Below are 21,416 nucleotides of genomic sequence, written 5' to 3' on the forward strand. Positions count from 1 at the left end.
GCTGTGTCGGAAAATTCGAGTAAGTACACTCGGACTGACCCCTTTTTGCTAACATTCTGCCTTTCCTGCTGTTTTACCCGTTCCCCCACTATCGTTGGTGAGCAGGGAGAGAGCGGGGTTTGAACAATAGTTCAGCAGGGTTAAGCCATGACCAGAGTATAGAGATCACTACGCCTGGGACTGATGGCCCCCCCACCCCCTTTTTGGTTCTTTGCTTTTCTAACCCTGCCACCCTAGAAGGGACTCTCATTTCAGTTTTCTTTACCATCTGAGGTGTGTTAGGCGCGGCCTCAGCATTTATATGTCCTTAGTGACTGTGCCTTTCCTTTTCATTATTTCAGCACAACGCAATGCACACTTATCCTGTTTAGATCTATGTGCTCCTGCCGTCTAGATGCACGACATCTTTTGAATTCATCTTGTTGCAGTGGTTATGGTCAGTCATATAGCGTTTTCGGTCCAGCTAACTGATTGGCAGTTTACCCCTCTCTCATTTGATATATTCAATATGTTTGCCTGCAGGCATGGCCTTACATTCTGCTGTTGATATTAAGTTAATAATGATAAATGTGGGGTCATTTATAACAAGACCACAGGGCTTTTAACCTTTGTGTGATAAAAGATAAAAAATAATTAAAAAACATACCATAAACCATGTAATCTATTAGTTATGAATCTGAACTAAAACTTGTATCTGTTTGTATCTCTATGGTGCAGAAGGCATCTCTAATTTTGGTCTTCATGGACTTATGAAAAGAGACGCAGTGACTTGCCCTGTTGCCTCTAAAGCATTTTAGTGCGCATGGCAGTATATGCGGAGTGACTTTGGCCTTTTTGCTTTGTTTTCCCATAGGTTTTTCTCATGAACCTTCCTGCACTGGCACTAGAAAATGGGGTAAAGTATTTAAAACCCCATGGCAGCAATATGGTGATGGAATATTGAGCATTGCAAAGGAAAAATTCCCCCCTTGTTTTAGAAGACTGTCCTGATGAAAGTGGTTACACCAAAACTATACCACTGAAACCGGTAGACGGTGGTTGTTACATGGTGGAGAACCAAAACATACTCTACCTTTACCATGCACAACCTGTTTTATGTCTTTTTATGAGGTCTCACGTCCCTTCCTACTACTTAAACACCTAATAGGAATGGCTAACGTGACCTACATGTTGTCTTCACGTTTTGTCTTCACTTGAAATTGGCTCACCTCATCCCCACCAGGGGATATTAGCTGGACTAATTAGCTTGGACTATAGCAATACAATAACATGGTGCTGAGCTTTTTTCCTCTATAATTTTACTTTTAGAGTCACCTTGGGAAATCTCGACCTGTCTATGGGATAGTAAAGGTGTAATGTACCCATAATAGACAGTCCAGATTCGTACCCATTCATTTGGTTTTCTAGACCAAGGTGTAAACTTTACTTTTATATATACATCCTTCCCCTTTTTGTGCCCATTCTTCCTCTGGGAGGACCTACAGTGACCAAAGATTTTCAGGAGTTCAACAACCTTCATGTTGTTGTTGTTTTTTCAAAAATGAATTCTCTTTTGACTTCTTTTACTGTCTCCCCCTGTTTGTAAGCGGCACATCATCGCTTCCTAGGGATAGGGTTTTCTCTTAAAACCTTAAGGGTAGGACAGGTTTAGACAGTTTTTTCTTCACTATCCTACTGTCTTTCGACTGACCCTGCATCTCCTTGACCACTTAATGTTAGTGTCTTTTGCCCTATACCTAATGGGTGTCTCCTACTGCCTATTTTTAATGACATACAGTTGTGTGTTGCCCTCTTTTGTGATACAATAATTATTGTGCGAGACAATGGTGGTATGTGGGTGGGGTGTTCGGATGCATAAGTATTATCAGTCTGTGCAACAGGTGGTGTGGGTTTTGGTGACTGTGTTTGTAGGTAGCAGTGTGCGTACTCAAAATAGTCATATGTGTAACTGCTCCACCATCCTATTTCCCTATTCGCAGCGCAGGCAAAAGTTTGCTTGCAATGCAGTGTGCGGTGAGGGGATGTGTGAACAGTGTTCCATGCCGGCGGCCGGAAGACAATGCAGCAGAAAAAGGATTTGAAAATCATAGTGTACGGCATGTGGTGGTGGGAAGAAGGGATGGAAAGGGTGCGGGAGTGAGAGGACCATCATGTGATATCTATCAATATACAAGAGGACGGTGGTGTGACAGCGGTATCCGGTGTCAGGCACATTTGCTGAAGGGGAGTGCATTCCACGACACATGACGATGTAAACATAGCATGTACTATGGTGTGCTGTGTGAGGTAAGTCCATACCTGCAGCCGTTACACTTTAAATTATGTGTTCTGCTTGAAAAGGTAAGTGCACTGGGTGAAAGTAGGTGCCACATTGTTGCTTATTGTGTCTCATTTGGTTGCAGTGCACATAATGTTAGTTGCATGTGTGTGGTGATGAGTACACCAACCTACAGTTGTTGCTGTATGGGTAGAGATGGTGCAGTGAGCAGTTACGCAGTCTGTCCACCGGGTGTATTAACGGAATAGTGTACATATGGAAGAGGTCCCGGTGCAAATGTTTCTTGTATATGCTTGTGTAGTGTCCATTGCGCAGATTAGTAAGTGTTGCCACGCAGTATGCACCATTGCTTCTATGCACATATTAGAATGGTGGGAGGAGGCTGAAAGTTGTGAAGATTGTCTTGGTTCTGGGGCCTGGGACCAAAATACCTCCAACTCTCTCTTCCTAAATATCTTCCTTCACGAGCCCTTCGCTCATCCGTCTCCAACTCCCTCATGGTCAGCCGTTTCTCGAAGCAACGAGCTGGGGGTAGATCTCTCTCCGCAGCAGGGGCCTCCCTCTGGAACAGCCTTCCTGCCTCCCTGAAACTTGAGGAGAACCATCTCCGGTTCCGGAAGCACCTCAAAACCTTCCTCTTCGCTTCTGCCTTCTCTCTCCCTCTCCCCTGCTAATCCTGCTTAACTCCCCACTGAACTCAGCTCAAACCTGCATCTGGGCCACTCTCAGCAACCTCGGTCCAGGGCCCAGCCACTCTCCACCTGCACTGCCTCCCCGGCTCCCCCTGCACTGTGGGACTGTCACTGTATCCCTACAGCCCCTTTCCCAGCACTTGCTCTGCACTTACCTCGCACTTGCCACCAGCTGGCCCTTTCTATTTATTATTTATTATTATTTTATTTTATTTTATTTTTTTATTTTTTTTTTTTTTACGCTACTTACCTTGTACTGCACTTCCCCCCCTCACCTCCTCCCCCCTGCACTTCCTCCTTTTCCCCTTACCTCTGCACTTGCGCGATCTGAATGAAACCTGGCCTAGTAGGATCGTTTGTCTGTTTTCCCCTTGTTTCCCTCCCTCCCTGCCTCGTCGCGCCTTGAAACACTTGTGTATAGGCGCGTTACAAATACCATATCATATCATATCATATCATTGTTTGGTTGGCATGCTTGTAATGGTTTCTGATTGGAAGTGGGCAGCGGTGCAGAACACACTGGTATGTTGCTGCATGACGGTAAGCGGAACACATGTCGTTGCGTCTCTGCTTTATGGTGTGGCGGTTGGCTGGAAGTGCTGATGCATATGTTGACTTTGTGATATTTGGCACATGCGTAACTGGTCGCCTGCATGGCTCTGTTATGATGTGGGGACTGTGGCCTAGGCCTAGACTGTTGGGTGCATGGCCGAAGGTCATGCAGCCAACAGTCTAGGCCTCCATCACAGCCTCCACAATATAATACAGAAATGCAGTTGTTACTGTGCATGATTCTGGAGTTGGTGAGTAGCACACTATGGTCGCGGAGGACATTGTGCACTTGGTGGAACAGAAGAAGGGAGCTGCTACACCTTCGTTACAGCCTGCCCAATATAATGCAGCAATGCAGCATGCATTTGGAGTTGACGAGTAGCACAAAATATTTGCTCAGGCCATTGTGCACTTGGTGAAACAGCAGAAGTGAGCTGCTATGCGTACATTACCATATGGTACACATGATTGCCCCTGTTGCACAATAGGGAGCCACATCTCACCACCTGCATTTGCTATGGGTAGGCCCTTAAAAGACCCTTGCTTGTCGAAGCCTTTTACCACATTGCGCCACGAAAGGAAGTCATCAGAAAGTTGCGAATTGCAAAATGTACAAAGCCACTCACATATCGGTATGCACTGGCAACACAATGTAATTGAGCAACGTATGTATAGATGTGGGCAGGGTGAAAGTTGGCAGGCCCATTTGCAGATGGGGCCTGCATTACACATGAAATAAGAAGTAAAACATAGGTTGCACTAGGGTGTTCAGTGTGTGGTGAGGCCTAGCGGTCAATGATGGTAGAGCAATGGCAGAAGGGGAAAACAATGGAGAACACATGAAATGTAGAACCTACACTGCAATACAGTGTGTTGTGTGTGCTAAGCTTGTAGACCTGTCCATGCATGGGTGGCCACCTTGCACTGGCACAAAAGTGCTGTGGGGTGCAGTTGGTTTTACAATGTGATGTGCGCATTGTGATCATTGCATAAAATGTTGCTTTTATGGTTGTGGGGATTGGTTGCAATTATTACACTGTTTAGCATATGCTTGGACCTGATGGAGTGCTGACTCCTCCAGTGTGTCCTGTGGGAGAAGTGTTGAAGTAGTGGATGCTTAGAGTGGCTAGGGGCGACCTGCATGTAACTGCCCACTTGTTCACCTGCATAAGTCTGTTTGGGTGTATGCCAAAAAGCCTGTAGCCCGTAGGGTAGTCTCCCAAGAGGCTAGGCTTGCGCAACAGTAAGCCACCATAACGCTGACATGCACTTATAAGTATGCATGTCTCCGCTGGTGGCGACGTTGAAGAAATGGTTGTAGAGGACCTTGTAGACATGGTTGAACAGCACAAGTGACCTGAAATGCGTCTGGTACCATATGGTACCCATTATGGCACCACCTTGCACCTTGCACATTAGGGAGCTACATGGCGCTACTTGAGGTTGATATCAGTTGCCTTTAGCACTACCCATCATATGTTATGATTTTGGATTGTGGTATGTGGGAAATGTTCTGTTTCATGAGGCCAATATGTTGTGCTGGGTGTAGGGAAGGCCTACAGTATTGGGTACATGACCAAGGGCTGAAGGGCGTTGGTTATGCACCCAAGAGCCTATCCCTAGACGACAGCCAGCATACCATACTGCAGCCATTTCCTGTTGCCTTTGTTTGTCTCCGAGGATGGTGAGCATTGAATATTGGGTGTGGAGAGCATTTTACTGTTGGTGGAACAACCACAGTGAGGTGCTATGCGTTCGCAGGCACATGCTGTATGTTATTTATTATTATTTTTTTCATTTTTAAAGCCCTCAACAGCCCGCGGGTATCAAGGTGCTGTTACAGGAATTGTTATTTTTTTTAGTTGCGTATTTATTTATTTATTTTTTGTCTTAGTTGCGCATTTATAACTCGCTTAAATACCCAAAGGTTTCTAAGAGCGGACCCGGGGATCGAGCCTGTGTTGCTTCGTGTCGTCTTGCTTCCAAGGCGAGCATGTTGCCGCTGAGCTATCTTCCCGGGTATGTAATTGCACGTGCTGCACATTAGGCTGTAATTTGCCCACAGCTACAGGTCGAGAGATGTTTGATAAACAGAAGCATGTGTGCAGTGTTGGGATGTTCAGCACCGACTATAACAGCATTAAGGAGCAAGATTGGAATTTGTGCGCCCTCCATTGGCAATGCTGTTTTGTTTGCCACTCTGCATGCAGCATTGTATACAATCCTGTAGAACTGTACGAGAAGCGTTGACGTTCCGTACATACAAGTGTGGGGAGGAGAAGGGAACAGGAATGCATCGAAAGACATATAAAACAAGCAAATGTGTAAACAAGCATGTATATAACAAAAACAGGACAAAGAAAAGTTAAAAAAACACATTTATTTTCTGAGACAGTACTACAGTACTACAGACTCAACTCCTTATCCTGTTCTACAATTATCCCCCAACTCACCGGCCTTCCCTCCCTACCACGAAAAGTCCGTGGTGTACGCTGAACGTTACGCTTTCATGTGCATCCAGCCATTTTCTGGATGGGAGCCATGGAAAGGAAATTGTGGAGCGAAAGACACTGTTTATAAGGTTGGTGGGTCAGGTGTGTACTGAAAAAGTGTACCAGAAGGTTTCTTTGCACAAAGCAGTGCAGGAGGCTAATGTGGAGGTGAGCAATGCAAGGAGTAGGAAGCCTGGGTGTTTGCATCAAATGTATTTATTTCTTTGGAGTTAGTAACATGCTAGGTGTGCTGCGTGTGCCCAATATTTTTTGACAAGTGTGCAGTAAGGGGGGTAGTGCCGAAACCAATTCTGCAACTTTGCAGTGTACATGGTAAGTGGCAGGCATCCCACTGTTGTGCATGCATTGTGTGCATGATGTAATATGATGTGCGACTGTATGCTACAGCCTTCGTAATCCACCTACACACACGGGTAGCAAACCACAACGAGGCAAAGGAAGGCAAACAGAGGGGAGACAGAGACAATGAACCTACTAGGCTGGGTGTGACTTACATCCCCAAGGACATGGGTGGAGGGAGGGTAAGGTACAGTAAATGGGAAGAAGAAGAAATGACAACAAGTGAACAGGTAGGCCAATTGTGCCACGTATACGGATAAGTGCACGCACGGGGTGGTAGATTCACTCTTAGGCATACAGGAAACAGTTATCAAGTGCAGGGTTTGCTAGAAAACCAGTGTAGGGGTTCACCTGGCATGGGGAGGTGACATGGGCTCGACATTGTCCGGTAAGTAGTGCTGATTAAGTGTACATCATGCAGTTAGCTGGGGAGGTGAGCAGAAACAGCAGACGCGAAGAGAAAGACTTTGAGGTGCTTCCGGACCCAGCGATGGTTCCCCTCAAATGTCAAGGAGGCAGGGAGCATGTTGCAGAGGGAGGCCCCAGGTGAAAAAGCACATCTACCAACAATTGGTTTTTTGTAGAAGCGCGTGACCCTGAGGGAGTTGGAAATGGATAAGGGAAGAGCTTGCGCACACACATATACAGGGAGTTGGATTTGAAGGTATTGTGGTCCCAGGGGCACATTTACCCGTACCCAATGAGGTGGTGCTGGACAAAAGGCAGTGGACAGGGAAGAAGGACTGGTACTGGTTTCCTAGGGTGCAGCCCTCACAGTACTCTGGGAACCGTACGTGCGCAAATCTGCGCTTTTTAGGTTGTCCAATGAACATGGGAGTTTCGGCATTACCCAATCAGGTACTGTGGGTGTGGTTCATTGGAAGGGGCGTTCACACTGCTGTACATTATTCTCTGTGTAGTGAGGCTGGTTGACATGGCAAAACCTATTGTGTTGTCTATAGGTGATGCCTTTCTACAACATCTGCATGAGTGTGCCCTGGAAATAAACTTTGATGGGAATTTCGGATTGGAAGGAGTGGTTGCATTGTGGAACGGTGTGTACGAGTGCAGTTTCGCCGACATGGATGCACTTTGCTAACACCTGGCAAGTTTAGATAGAGGCGACGTGATCGTCATCCACTACAGCAGCATGAAAATGGGTTCCATGACTTGTTTAGGCTTATTCCATCAACTAAAGAGGTTGCTAAAGCTAGTGAAGAGGCTTTTCCCCACTGCCAAGGTGCTGTTTTCATCGCTAACACCATGAAGAGTGTGGGCCACTGATCATGGATGTTGTTCCGAGCCCGATGCAAGAAGGTGTCTCATCAACAGAAGCATGAATACTTTTTTGTCCGCTGCTGGGATGTTCTTCTGCAACACTGACCTCATTAGTGGTGGAAATGCAGATTTTTTCTAACCATATGGCATTTCTTTGTCGTCCGTTGCTAATGCTGTTTTGTTTGCCCATCTACAAGATGCAGTGAAGTTTGCTTCAACAATGTCCACACAAGAAAACAGAAAATAAAAAAAAAGGAAAAGAAGGTTTTCCTCTAGAAGCCTTTAAAGTACAAAAACTAACAAAGCTCTTTTAAGAGCCGCCCCTTATAATAGACTTCCCCTACCCTGGTTGCACGTTATGCCCCCACGCTTGCACGCAGCACGAAAGCCACATCCGGACATTTTCAGGATGGCGCAATGGAAATGGGATATCTAGGCGGGCTGTGTACGCAGAGGACTATTGTACAGAACTCATACTGTTACATGCAGACCTCTTCATTGTCATTGGTGAAAGCGTGTGGAACTTTTTAACAGTACACAATGGCGGCGTGCTGCAAAGAAGAAACTGGAAATGCTTGAAGAAATGTTTGTGCTTCATTTGGGCAAGGCCTTCACCGTACTTGGGTACACGCACATGCGTATACTCCCTTTTTCTGGAATTTACCAATGACATTGCGCCATTGGGGACTATCGCTGCTGTGAGTGTGGGTGCCACCAAGGCCCGTGCATAATTTTCGCAACTACTGTGCGTACCTAGACACAGTCACATGGCTGGTACTAGTTGCAGACGCACTGTAGGTGAGCAGATGTGGTGCCCCATTACTTGAAGGGCAAATCTATGAGCTGCACTCCGCTGCTCAAAAAAGGCGCAAACACATTACACAGCACTTCTACGGTGTGCCTTTTGGGCGGATGGTTGTGTAGATTTTTCATGCAGAAAGCAGCTGTACATTGTTCGGAAACATGCATGCATGTGCAATGGAACATAGCGATGTGTTTGTAAGCCTGCCGTTTCCAAAAAATACTGTGTACATTGCTCAACCCTATGCTTTGCCGCTGTCGGAGAGTGCGGTTCTTGTCCCCGAACAGAGTGCGCATGCGCACCACCGGTGTGGTTGCCTGGTCAAGTTGCCAATGGTGTCGTTACGCAGCTGGAAAGGCACATCCAGTGACTTTGCGGATGGCGGCTATGGAAATGGGACTGTACAGGCACAGGGAATGCAAAACTACGTTTGTGGTTGCGGTGTGTACACAAAGGGCTGTTGTAAACAACTAATACTGTGACATGGAGAGCTCTTGAATGTTATTGGTCATTTTTTAAATTAATTTTAAATAAGAACACAATGATGTACAAGAAATCGGTGAACTGAGAAAAGTACACCAAATGTGCAAAGAACATGTCAAAACCGAGTACAACGGAGTCAATAAGCATTATTTAAATCTAAGTCAATAATCATATTGGAATTGTGTAAAGGAGAGACGAATAGAGTACGTAATGTCGCTGTGCTGCAAGGAAGACACTGCAAAGGGAAGAAGTAATGTTTCAGCTTCATTCGTCCAAGGCCGTCGCCATCCTTGGGTAAACGCACGTGCGTATATTCCTTTTTTCTGCAAGCTATGACATTGGGACAATGGGGACTGTTGCTGTTGCGGGTGTGGGTGATAGGAAGGGACGTTCATAATGTTCTCCACTACTGTGCGTATTCAGCCAGAGTGAAATGGTTGGTGGTAGTTGCAGACGCACTGGAGGACACCACTTTAACCATTCCATTATTGCAAAAAGTGAAATACACCCAATGTGTTCTAGAAATCGTTTCAAGAGGCACTCTTGTACCCCAGCCTACACAGGCATGTGACATGCATTTGTGACATACTTCTGAAGAATATTCAGTGGCCCCCCGCCGTGTTTGTGTACCGTGTGCAGTATGACTGATTGTATAGAGAACTGAGTGATATCTTATGAAAGTCGCTAATGCACTTTGCACAAACCACCACCAGTGTATGTGTACCTTGTGAGATCTGAGTGACTGTGTACGAAAGTCAGTGATGTGTTCTTTGAGCCTTTATGCACCTTTCACAAATCCCCACTTCTTTATCTGTTCCTTGTGAGATCACATTGCATGTGTAGGAAACTGAGTGATACATTATGTTTTCTTTATTTTTTTATTTAATCATTAGGATTTCCAAAGCGCACTACCAGCCCAAGGGCTTCCAGGCACTGTTCCATGATATTGTCTTAGTTACATGGATTTGTGTTAGTTACATAGGGATACTTGGCTCCTGGTTACAGTGGTATAATTTTACAAAGACCTTCTACACAATGCAATCCTTTAGCCAATTCGAACACACAAGAATACCATCAATATGCAAAAGAAAAGCAACTTTACAGCATAAACTGTCCTAAAAAGGAAACTCCTGCGCACAGCCACCAAGGAAATAAGTATCTCTTTCTTCCTCTCCATCAAAGAAACATTGCACTATGAAACCCATGCCATTCAGCTAGTACACAAAGCAGTGATAAATTGTCTGGTAAAATTATAAAAGAAGCTGGGAAATCATACGTAGCATAAATCAACATAAGAGTACTTTGCACCTCCTGAAGATCCACACTTTGTGGTGAAACATGTGTAGGGGACTTATTCTTGAATAACTAAGGACTGTTTTCTGGAATGATTTTGATGTAGATGTGTCATAATGTTTAATTACAGATTGTCCCAAATTGACGTACTTGTGCTTGTTTGGCAGTAGTTAGTGTGGGTGTCAAATGTAGCTCCTGCTAACTGTTGAGTGTTAAGCTAGGCAAGCCCTTCTCTGCTACAAGTAGCATGTACATTGCTCCCAGCTCCCCTGATTTTGGAACCCTGTATTGTATGTTTGCTCATATTTTGTCTCCATTTTTGTGATGCTTACTTATTTCAATGTAACATTACAGTTTGTAACACCAAGTACACTTGTTTTTTGTTAAAAAGTGTAGCCTTTGTTAGGCCTCTACAAAACAAAATCTGTTTGATGTCAAGGTACTCTTTGCTATTTAAAAAGTTACTGCATTTACCTACTGATTACACTATTATCACTTTCTTTACTTGCTCGTGTTTACTTACTGACATGTCGTTTGTCTTACCAAGACCTTTCAAAATGGTTCATTTGTATAGAAGTAGTGTCTTGATCACATACATTGTTCACTAGGATTCATCGAGCTCTAAAAATCCAAAGTGAATGGTGAATTATATTGTTGTTATTGATATGTTCCAAGAGGAAATTGTGTTGTGCTAAGGAAGAACTGGTGACACTATGTACAAGTCACTCATTTGGTACTTCTCTTTATCACGATGGATCAGAGGATATGGGATGGAGCCCACCAGGCACTCGGCTCCTGTGATCTCTTGAAGGCCATATGCCAACTCAGGTCATTTCCTGTGATGTCATAAGGTGAAAGGTAATGTTTAATAATTTCCTGTGATGCTATGTACTGTCATTTTATTGCGTGAAGTTGATGTGGCATAATTTCCCGTTATGTCATAAAAATGGTAGGTACGATTGTTGAAACGTTAACATCCGTACACATTTTTGGGCACAGATTGTTGGCATGTATGATTTTGGATGACTGTCCGCTGGACGCGTTTTGGGTGCACTGCGTTGTCTGCATGTGCCTGGGTGCACTATGCACACTGTTGCCAATTCTCTACACACTAATAGTGCACAACACGTGCGCCAACCATTTTGAGAATATGCTGGCTACTTATAGGGTGCACCAGCTCGGATGCTTATTTACATACCTATCTCTGGATGTTGGTGCACGCCCCAACAACATTAATGTTTCTTTGCATATGCTGCAGAGTGCTGATGTTAGCAGGACACACAGGCACATCAACACATGCCTGCAATTGCAGTATGCACAAACGTTCATTCCCACACGCATTGCCAGGTGGTGGACAACATGCCGCCATGCAGATCCTGCTGCCGTCGTACGGATGCATCAATTGTGATTGTGGGTATTCCGTAGGACACTTATGTTTTGCTTAATTGCAAGCATTGCAAGGAGGACTGTGTGCTGCTGAATCTTAGTGCAATTTCAGGAAAAAAGGTATATCACCAAAACATTTAGCAACACTATCATTATTAATGTTCACTTTTGCACATTCCTACAACCCATCAGGGAAGGGAAGAGGTAGCACAATTCCAAACTTTCGGTGGGGAAATACGTATTTCTAGAGCTTGGTTGTTAGGGAAGGAAGAGATTGCTGTGTCACCCTCATGTCTCCCATGACACGATTTCTGAAAGAATGGCGGCCTGCGACATGGGGAAGGAGTATACGTGCAGGTGTGACAAAGCCATTTTATTTTGTCCAAAACATTTGTTTGTACGCAACTTATCATAAGGTTTTATATTATAATAACTTATAATAAACTAGCTACTATCTGTATATGAACAACAGATTTGTCATGTACTAACCTCACAGATTGCACTAGTGTTTATATGACATTACATCACAGTCCTAAACTTATGAAGGCAAACTATTGTTCTTAACTATTTTTGTATTGCTTCATGAATAAAATATGTGACATGCAAACAATTTGGTGAAGCCATGCTTTCTATTTTAAGTTGTTTGAGACAGAGTAAGCACCATAACTGTTGGCCTCTAATTGAGTGGATTGAGAAAGGGGTAGTTGATTTCACCTGTTCACTTTTCAGTTACAACCTTGTAAGGGGGTACAATTGTTCACCATTTTTTTTACTTTGCCTTCCAGCCTCTTCTTTTTGCTATTTGCAGTTTCTTTCCTTTGCTATGCGCAAATGGCGCTGTGGAAGGATTGTGGCTTCTACTGCCTTGCTTTCGTTTGATTTCCTTTCCAATATGTTTTCTTACGGAAAACAGAATGTGCTTGCTGTGCATGTAGGGATATGTAGTACATAATGTACGCTTAACACTACAGTGCGTACCAATGGGGTTACTGTACAAAGTCATTCTGTTATGAGGGACATGTCTTTCCTGCAACTCGAAGTTGCTTGGCATTGTCACGTTTAAAAAACACTTCTTACACATATATACTATTGCATACTACAACACTTGTGCAATCACGATTGGTGAAGGGAGACGTTAATTTTGTTGTTGATGCATTCCCTTATGGTGCCCTCTCAATGTCTTTCTCCTGTTTACTTTGTACGTACAAATTTTCAGCACCTACTCCATTGTGTCTTGCCATTTTTTGCCATGCTGCTGTTTTCAGATATTTTTTGCGTTTGGTTATTGACACCACTATGTAAGAGAGCAGGTGCCTTCCTGAGCAGGTTGCATGCCACCCAATGAGCGCAACAAGATGCATAGTTTGCGACCACTGTCTGCGTTACCATGATGCCAGCAGTTTCACTATGTTGGAGAGTTCCTCTTTACAAACTAAGCATACCCTGCTAAAAACCAATGAAATTCACTGGCAAAAAACGTTGTTAATAGAACGTTATGGTTAAGTTGCACTAGCAAAAACCTATGCAATTCAATGGACAAACGTTGTTACAGGGACGTTATGGTTACAGGTAAAACTGAAAAAACCCAGAAATTCGCAAGTTATGGTAAACTAAGCAACCATAACTCGTGCCACCAGTGTGCACTGCAAGGACTAACACCAAAGATGCCATCACAAATCTCATTCATCACATGTGCATTTAGTTTTCATGGGAAGCCTCCACAAGGGATTGTTATTGTTAGGGTGGCAAAAAAACTATGCAACATCATTGGACGAACTACCAAGAGACAAGTAGGTCATTGAGCAATGCATAGTGACATCATGAAGGCTTTCGTTTTACAGTTTTGGGTACTGTGGAACATGTAGGAAGTAGATACCATTCTCTTAATAACTACATAATTGCACTACTGTACAGGAAACAGAAAGACACCAGAATGCACACCAATATGAGCATATACAGGGAAATTAAAGTAAGCACAAAAAGGAGCACTATTATTGGAAACTGTTCATAACATAACTGATTACCTTCATGCACAGAAATGCTTGCTGTATTTTACCCTTTCTTCTTCTCCTATATGTATATGCAAGATCTCATATGAATGTACCCTAAGGAAAGTAGTGTAACAACATATGAGAAGGGTGCCATACACAAAGACAGAACCTTTTCAACTCTTACTTACTGACTGTTAGTAAAGAAAAGCACCTGGCCTACTTATGTCAATGAACAAAAAAGAGGGAGCCACACATGTGATGTCATGAGTGAAGTCATGAATGAGATTTGTGATGGCATCTTTGATGTCATGGGTGTTAGTCCTTGCAGTGCCCACTGGTGGCGCGAGTTATGGTTGCTTAGCTTACCATAACTTGCGAATTTCGGTTGTTTTTCGGTTTTACCTGTAACCATAACGTCCCTGTAACATCATTTGTCCATTGAATTGCATAGGTTTATGCTAGTGCAACTTAACCATAACGTTCCTTTAACAACGTTTTTTTGCAATATATATATATATATGTGTGTGTGTGTATATATATTTCTGAGGCTTGTGGAATCTGCTTAGATCACATGCTGTGCATAGGCCGACATCTAGTGGAAGCTGCGGAGTATTACAGTTTGTTTTTCGAAACTCGAAAATGGGCGTCGACACAGGCGTGCCAGTAATACTATCCCTAGTGTGACGTCCACTGTACCCAAGATCCCTCACGCGTCTAGGATCCTCAGATTGTTTTTTTCCGCCATACTGGTCGGAAGCATCTTGCGGAGTCCCCTGGCCTTAGCCATACTTTTGTTAATAATTGAAATTTATAATTCTTTATTGACATCCTTCCCCACCCCAACGTCGACCCTCGACGACGGCTGGAGAAGACATCGACCGTCGGCTGCCGCACGACGGATCTGGGCCTCGGAAGGCCGCTGGCCTCAGCCCGGGCCTGGTAGGCCGCTGGCCTCGGCCCTGCAAGTAGGGAGAGTGGGGGGTGGTACATACTCTTCACTCTTGGTATATAGGTACACCTTACCTTATATATTTCATACACTTACCAGCCTGCTGCCTTTAGGTGCGTATGGAGGGTACCCCTTTCCAATTCTGCCCCAAGTGCAACCGCAAATACCCTCGGGTCGACAGGCACGCCTCGTGCAATCTCTGCTTGCCGAGGGACCACCCCGAAGCGAACTGCAGAGGGTGTAGTAGGTTTAAACCTAAGACACTTAAGGACCGTTCGACTAAGCGTTGGGCCCACCACGCCAGGCAGGCGGCCATGGCAGCGGAGGGCGCCTTCAGCGATGGCAGCGACGCCGTACTTTCGGACGGCGAGGGCATTACGGCGTGGAAAGACAGCCGAGCGCAGGTCCCCGACCTCGGAAGGTCGTCCGGCAGGGCGGCTATGGGGAAGACCCCCGGCGACGCAAGCGCTACACACCCTACACACACTAAGCACACTAAGTCCAACCGAACCTCGACGACGTCGACTTCTCGGAAAGAGGCACAGATAGAACGGTCCGACTCGGTGTCCTCTGGGCGCTCTCGATCGAGATCGCCTCATGACGCAAGGCAATCATCCACTCTTGCCAAGAGTGCCTCGCTCCCTAGACTAACGGAAGTTCGATCGTCGGAGGACGAAGATGACTTCCACCCCCAGGCCGCGCTCCAAGAGACGGAGCCCGCAGTTAACACCAGCGAGGCCCCACGCTCGAAAAACACAGATACATCTCCCGATCCTCGACGCCAGGCGTCGAAAGTCTCCGGGGCCTCCAAGGGACAGGGAAAACATTTTTCCACGCACGGGGAGGGGGGGAAACAGCGGAAAGCACATTCTTCCACTCCTGTACGACCATCCTTCCCCCCTAAGCAGACAGACAAATACAAGTCTACTGAGAGATCAACATCCAGCAAGGGTACCCTTGATAAGTCCCCTAAATTGCCTACTAAAGTCATACCCTGTTCCAAAGAATGGTCCAGTGAAGACATAGACAGGGTCATGTCAAGGATGTCTTCCTTGGCTGATTTCTACGACAAGAATCCAGAGCATTTCCTCTCGTATGACCCTCAGGGGGCCACACCCTCAGGTTCCACTGATCCTATCCCCCTAAGTAAAAAGGCCCGGTTCGAAATACCTGAACCCTTCGAGGTGCAGCCTTACTCTACTCCATTCCCTGAGGGGGACCAGGAGTTTGAAATTATGGAGGAACAAACCGGGACGGAATACTATGCGGATGATGAGGATCAGGAGGAGGGAGAAGATGAGCAGGAAATTTACAGAGTAGATTCCCCGGTAGAGAACGAAGCCCCAGTTACCGACTCGCCAGTCGATAACCAGCCCCTCCTTAATGAGGTTCTCGCTCGCGCGGCAGAACATTTTCACATCGACACCCACAGTGTACAAGAGGAAAGGGACTTCGCAGAACAGTTGGTGGGAGAGAGGAGGCCGGTCGCTCAGACCATCCCTATCCTTAAATCCATCCAACGAAGAATAGATCCGTCCCTGGTGAACCCAAACCTCACCAGAGCAGTCAACCCCAGGGTCGAAAAGCTTTTCCGGGCAGCCCAGTCTGACCCTCTCTATATAAGAGGACATCTTAAACCAGACTCCCTAGTTGTTACCAACACTCGGAAGAGGGCTGGAACACCCTTATCTTCATCAGAAGCTCCTCCCGACAAGGAGAGCAAGAAACTTTACGGGTTTGGCAGGAAGGTAGCCTCAACGTCCGCCTACCAAGCAAGGATTGCTAACTCCACCACCCTGTTGGCCAGCTACAACTCCCATCAATGTGAAGAGGTTGCGGCGCTCATAGCCTCTGCTCCTGAACCGTTAAAGGGCCAATTGGCTCGGATCTCGGCAGAAGGGAGAGCCGTGTCTGGTTGCATATTAAAAGCAACTTTCGACGCCGCGGACAACGCAGGAAGATTGATAGCAGAAGGTACGGTTATCAAAAGACATGCGTGGTTACGGCAGTCGGGGTTCAAAACAGACACTCAGGCTTCATTAATAGACAAGCCGGTGGAACCCGATCTATTGTTTGGGAAAGCGGTCGAAGACGCACTGAAAAACGCCAAGGACGAATACGAGACACTGAAATCCCTTGGCCAACTAACCAACAAACCCCCTAACCAGAGGGGGAATAGTAATTTTCGTCGCCCACGCGGCCAAAATTCACAAAGAGGCAACTATGCCCAGGTACAGGGTACACAGTGGAACAACAGCCAGCAGTCTACCCAAAGTTACGGCAGGGGTAACAAAAGAGGGCGTGGAAGAGGCAGAGGCAGACCCAACAAGGGAGGTGGCACGCCTCCACCAAAGCAGTGACGCTCAGTTCAGGGTCCCTTCTCACGCAACCCCAGTAGGGGGACGCATTTCCAACTTCACCCAGGCTTGGGAAGGGATCACCTCAGACAGATGGGTGCTGTCAACAGTGTCCACAGGATATTGTATAGAATTACTGTAGCGTCCCCGGAACCATCCTCCACGACAAAGAGTACACTCCTTAGAACATCAGAAGATCCTTCTCGAGGAGATTGCCATTCTGCTAGAAAAGGACGCGATAGAACTCGTCCCAGGACACCAGGTAAACAAGGGTATCTATTCAACTTACTTCCTTGTGCCAAAGAAAGATTTGACAATGCGCCCAGTACTGGACTTACGGCCTGCCAACAAGTATGTCAAGCCCCAACAATTCTGTATGACCACGCTACAAGAGGTAATCCCCCTCCTAAAAAAGGGGGATTACATGGCAACCTTGGATATGAAAGATGCTTATTTTCATATTTCCATGCTCCCGGCGCACAGAAAGTACTTGCGCTTCAAGGTGGACAGTCGCCACTACCAATTCAAGGTACTGCCCTTCGGGATAGCTTCAGCACCTAGGGTATTCACCAAGGTACTGGCGGTGGCAGCTGCACACCTACGCAGGAAGGCAATCCCAGTGTACCCTTATCTGGACGACTGGCTCATAACGGGGGAAACCCCAGGAATTTGCAGGACAAATATTCAAAGGACTATCGACCTCCTCCACGAATTAGGCTTCTCAATCAACGAGAAGAAGTCAAGCCTAGTGCCAAGCACCTCAAAACAGTTCCTAGGAGCAATCCTAGATACTCAGAAAGGGTTGACCTTCCCTTCGGAAGAGAGAATTCGGAATATACTACTGCAAATTCCACATTATCAGTCCGGTCAACAAATAACGGTACGCAAAGCAATGCGGTTACTGGGCATGATGGCGTCATGCATTTACCTGGTCCCCCACGCGCGACTGCGCATGCGTCCTATGCAGGAATGGTTGGCGAAACAGTGGTCTCAGGCAAGTGGTCAGTGGGACGATCTAGTGGTCGTTTCGCCAACACTTGTACAGAGCCTACACTGGTGGACAAGAGAGAATCTCGCAAGGGGAAAACCCTTTTACGATCCCGAAGTACAGGCAGTGGTGACTACAGATGCATGCCTGACTGGGTGGGGAGCTCACCATCTCCACCACACAGCTCAGGGTCTCTGGTCTCACTCAGTAGCCAAGAACCACATCAACCTGCTAGAGCTTCTGGCAGTATTCAGAGCGCTTCGGGCGTTCGAGCCCCATCTAATAAACTTGTCGGTGCAGATCCGGACGGACAGCACGACAGCCATGTTCTATCTGAACAAGCAAGGAGGGACTCGTTCGCCAAATCTGTCCAAGCTTGCCCAGAAAATCTGGATATGGGCACTCAGACGGAACATCTTCCTGTCATCGCAACATGTTCCAGGGGAGCTCAATTCCCTAGCGGATGCTCTAAGCAGAGACTCCCTCCCAGAAGAACACGAATGGGTCCTTCACAGAGAGATCGTAGAAGATCTCTTCTCTCAGTGGGGTTTCCCCACTATAGACTTATTCGCCACAAGCGAAAACAAACAATGCCCAGGATTTGCATCCATGTTCCCCCAGCCAGACTCCCAAGGGAACGCCCTGTGGATGAACTGGTCAGGGATGTTTGCGTACGCTTTTCCACCAACTCCTCTCATCAGGAAGGTAGTGTACAAGATGAACAACGAATCGATGACGCTCATCCTAGTTGCTCCCATGTGGGCGAGACAACCATGGTTTCCACACCTACGCAGGATGGCGGTGTGCGAGCCCATCAAACTTCCAGCCTGGTACAACCTACTGTCCCAGCAACAAAGTCAAACAGTGCACCAGCAACCCAACTCAATGAACCTGGCAGCATGGCTCCTGAGGTCATAGAGTTTGGACATCTGAATTTACCACAGAGGTGTATGGACATCCTAAAAGAATCCAGGAAACCAAACACAAGGCACTGTTACTTTGACAAGTGGAAGAGATGTGTTATTTGGTGCCAGAATAAACAAATCAACCCGGTTGATTGCACTCCTTCCAACATTGTGACATACATGCTCCACCTGCTGGATGCAGGATTGGTTTTTAACTCTCTGAAAGTACACCTGGCTGCCCTCTCGGCTTACACCACATCCCATAACAAGGTGTCGTGGTGGAAAGTACCAGTAGTTAAAGCCTTCATGGAAGGAGTAAAGAGACTTCACCCTCCTATTTCTAACCCACCGCCAGGATGGGACCTTAATGTGGTGCTAGCTAAGCTCATGGGCCCCCCTTTCGAACCCATGCATAAAAGTAGTCTCAAACACCTGACTTATAAAACTGCCTTCTTAGTAGCCATTACCTCTATAAGAAGGGTCAGTGAAATTCAGGCTCTGTCAGTGCAGGATCCTTTCTTTACTGTCCACAAAGACAAACTGGTTTTACGCACACACCCTAGGTTCTCACCTAAATTTATATCTAAATTCCATGTGAACCAGTCCATCGAGCTTCCGGCTTTCTTCCAGAACCCGCAAAGCTCGGCTGAGGTGAAACTACACACCCTAGATGTGCGTAGGGCGGTCCTCTACTATGTAAATAAAACCAGACCGCTAAGGAAAACAGATCAACTGTTTGTCTCCGTAGCTACAGGCAGAGAGGGAGATCGCGTCTCTAAAGGCGCTATCTCGAAGTGGATTATCAACTGTATACAGCTGTGTTACTCTCTTTCTGAAAAAACTCTGCCTTTTACGCCAGGAGCCCACTCTACTAGAGGCATTGGGGCCACTCTGGCTTTCATTGCAAATGTTCCCCTCGACACCATTTGCAAAGCAGCTACTTGGAGCTCTATTCACACTTTTACTCAGCATTACTGCATTGACACTCATTCCAAGACAGATACACAAGTGGGACAAGCGGTTCTGAGACACCTGTTTGCTCATGACTCTTCTCACATCCCACCTCCTTCTTCTGGTACTGCTCGCTAATCTATGCACAGCATGTGATCTAAGCAGATTCCACAAGCCTCAGAAGGGATACATTACTCACCGTAATCGTATTTCTGATGCTTGTATCTGCTTAGATTCACATGCGACCCACCCTTCCTCCCCTCCGAGAGAAGGCGCATGATTGCTTGTAGTCTTACCTTTCTGTCTATCTGCTTGGATTATCTGTACTCACGCTACTCCTCATGCTTCCTCATGTCAGAAAAAATACAATCTGAGGATCCTAGACGCGTGAGGGATCTTGGGTACAGTGGACGTCACACTAGGGATAGTATTACTGGCACGCCTGTGTCGACGCCCATTTTCGAGTTTCAAAAAACAAACTGTAATACTCCGCAGCTTCCACTAGATGTCGGCCTATGCACAGCATGTGAATCTAAGCAGATACAAGCATCAGAAATACGATTACGGTGAGTAATGTATCCCATATATATATATATATATATATATATATATATATATATATATATATATATATATATTCACTAAAAAAAACTTTGTTAAGGGGACTTTATGGTTAAGTTGCGCTACTAAAAACCTGTGAAATTCACTAAAAAAACTTTACAAACGTGACATTATGGTTCAAAGTAAAACCGAAAACCTCCTGAAATTTGCCAGTTATGATAGCCAATGCAACCATACCTGCCCGCACCACTGTGCACTGCTAACACTAACACCCAGGACATGAAAGATGGCATCACAAATGTCATTGATGACATCAGTGATATCACATGTGTAGCCTCTTTGTTTTTGTTCACTGTCATATATATATAATTCAGTAAAAAAAACTTTGTTAAAGGGACGTTATGGTTCAAAGTAAAACCCAAAAACCCTTGACATTCGCTAGTTATGGTAAACTAAGCAACCATAACTCGTACCACCTATGTGCATTGCTAAGACTAACACCCAGGACATGAAAGATGACATCACAATGTCATTGATGACATCACTGATGACATCACATGTCTGGCTCTCTCTTTTTTCCTTTGGTGATATATCTTAGCCAGTAATACTTAGGAACAAAAAAATCGAAAAGTACTATATTTGTAGACTTACACTTCAAATATGTTCTTACAGTAATTCATTTGGGGTTCACTCTTAGGGTTTTTGGATTTTACTTTGAACCATAATGTCCCTTTGACAAAGTTTTTTTACTGAATTATATATATATGGCATGGAACAGAAACAAAGGGGCTACACATGTGATATCATCAGTGATGTCATCAATGACATTTGTGATGCCATCTTTCACGTCCTGTGTGTTAGTGTTAGCAGTGCACAGTGGTGCGGGCAGGTATGGTTGCTAAGGCTACCATAACTGGCAAATTTCAGGGGGTTTTCGGTTTTACTTTGAACCATAATGTCACGTTTGTAAAGTTTTTTTAGTGAATTTCACAGGTTTTAGTAGCGCAACTTAACCATAACGACTCCTTAACAAAGTTTTTTTTTAGTGAATTTTTCAGGTTTTTAGTAGGGCAACTTAACCATAATGTCCCCTTAACA

General features: G+C 45.5%; 1 protein-coding gene across 3 annotated transcripts in view; it reads left to right on the forward strand.

The window, feature by feature from the left end:
• Positions 1-21,416, forward strand: part of RNF207 (ring finger protein 207) — a 1,212,833-nt gene that overhangs the window by 349,972 nt on the left and 841,445 nt on the right. The gene's annotated exons all lie outside the window — the stretch shown is intronic.

The sequence above is a fragment of the Ambystoma mexicanum genome, chromosome 8 (genome assembly GCF_040938575.1).
Source record: "Ambystoma mexicanum isolate Mex_15411 chromosome 8, UKY_AmexF1_1, whole genome shotgun sequence".
Taxonomy (NCBI): Eukaryota; Metazoa; Chordata; class Amphibia; order Caudata; family Ambystomatidae; genus Ambystoma; species Ambystoma mexicanum.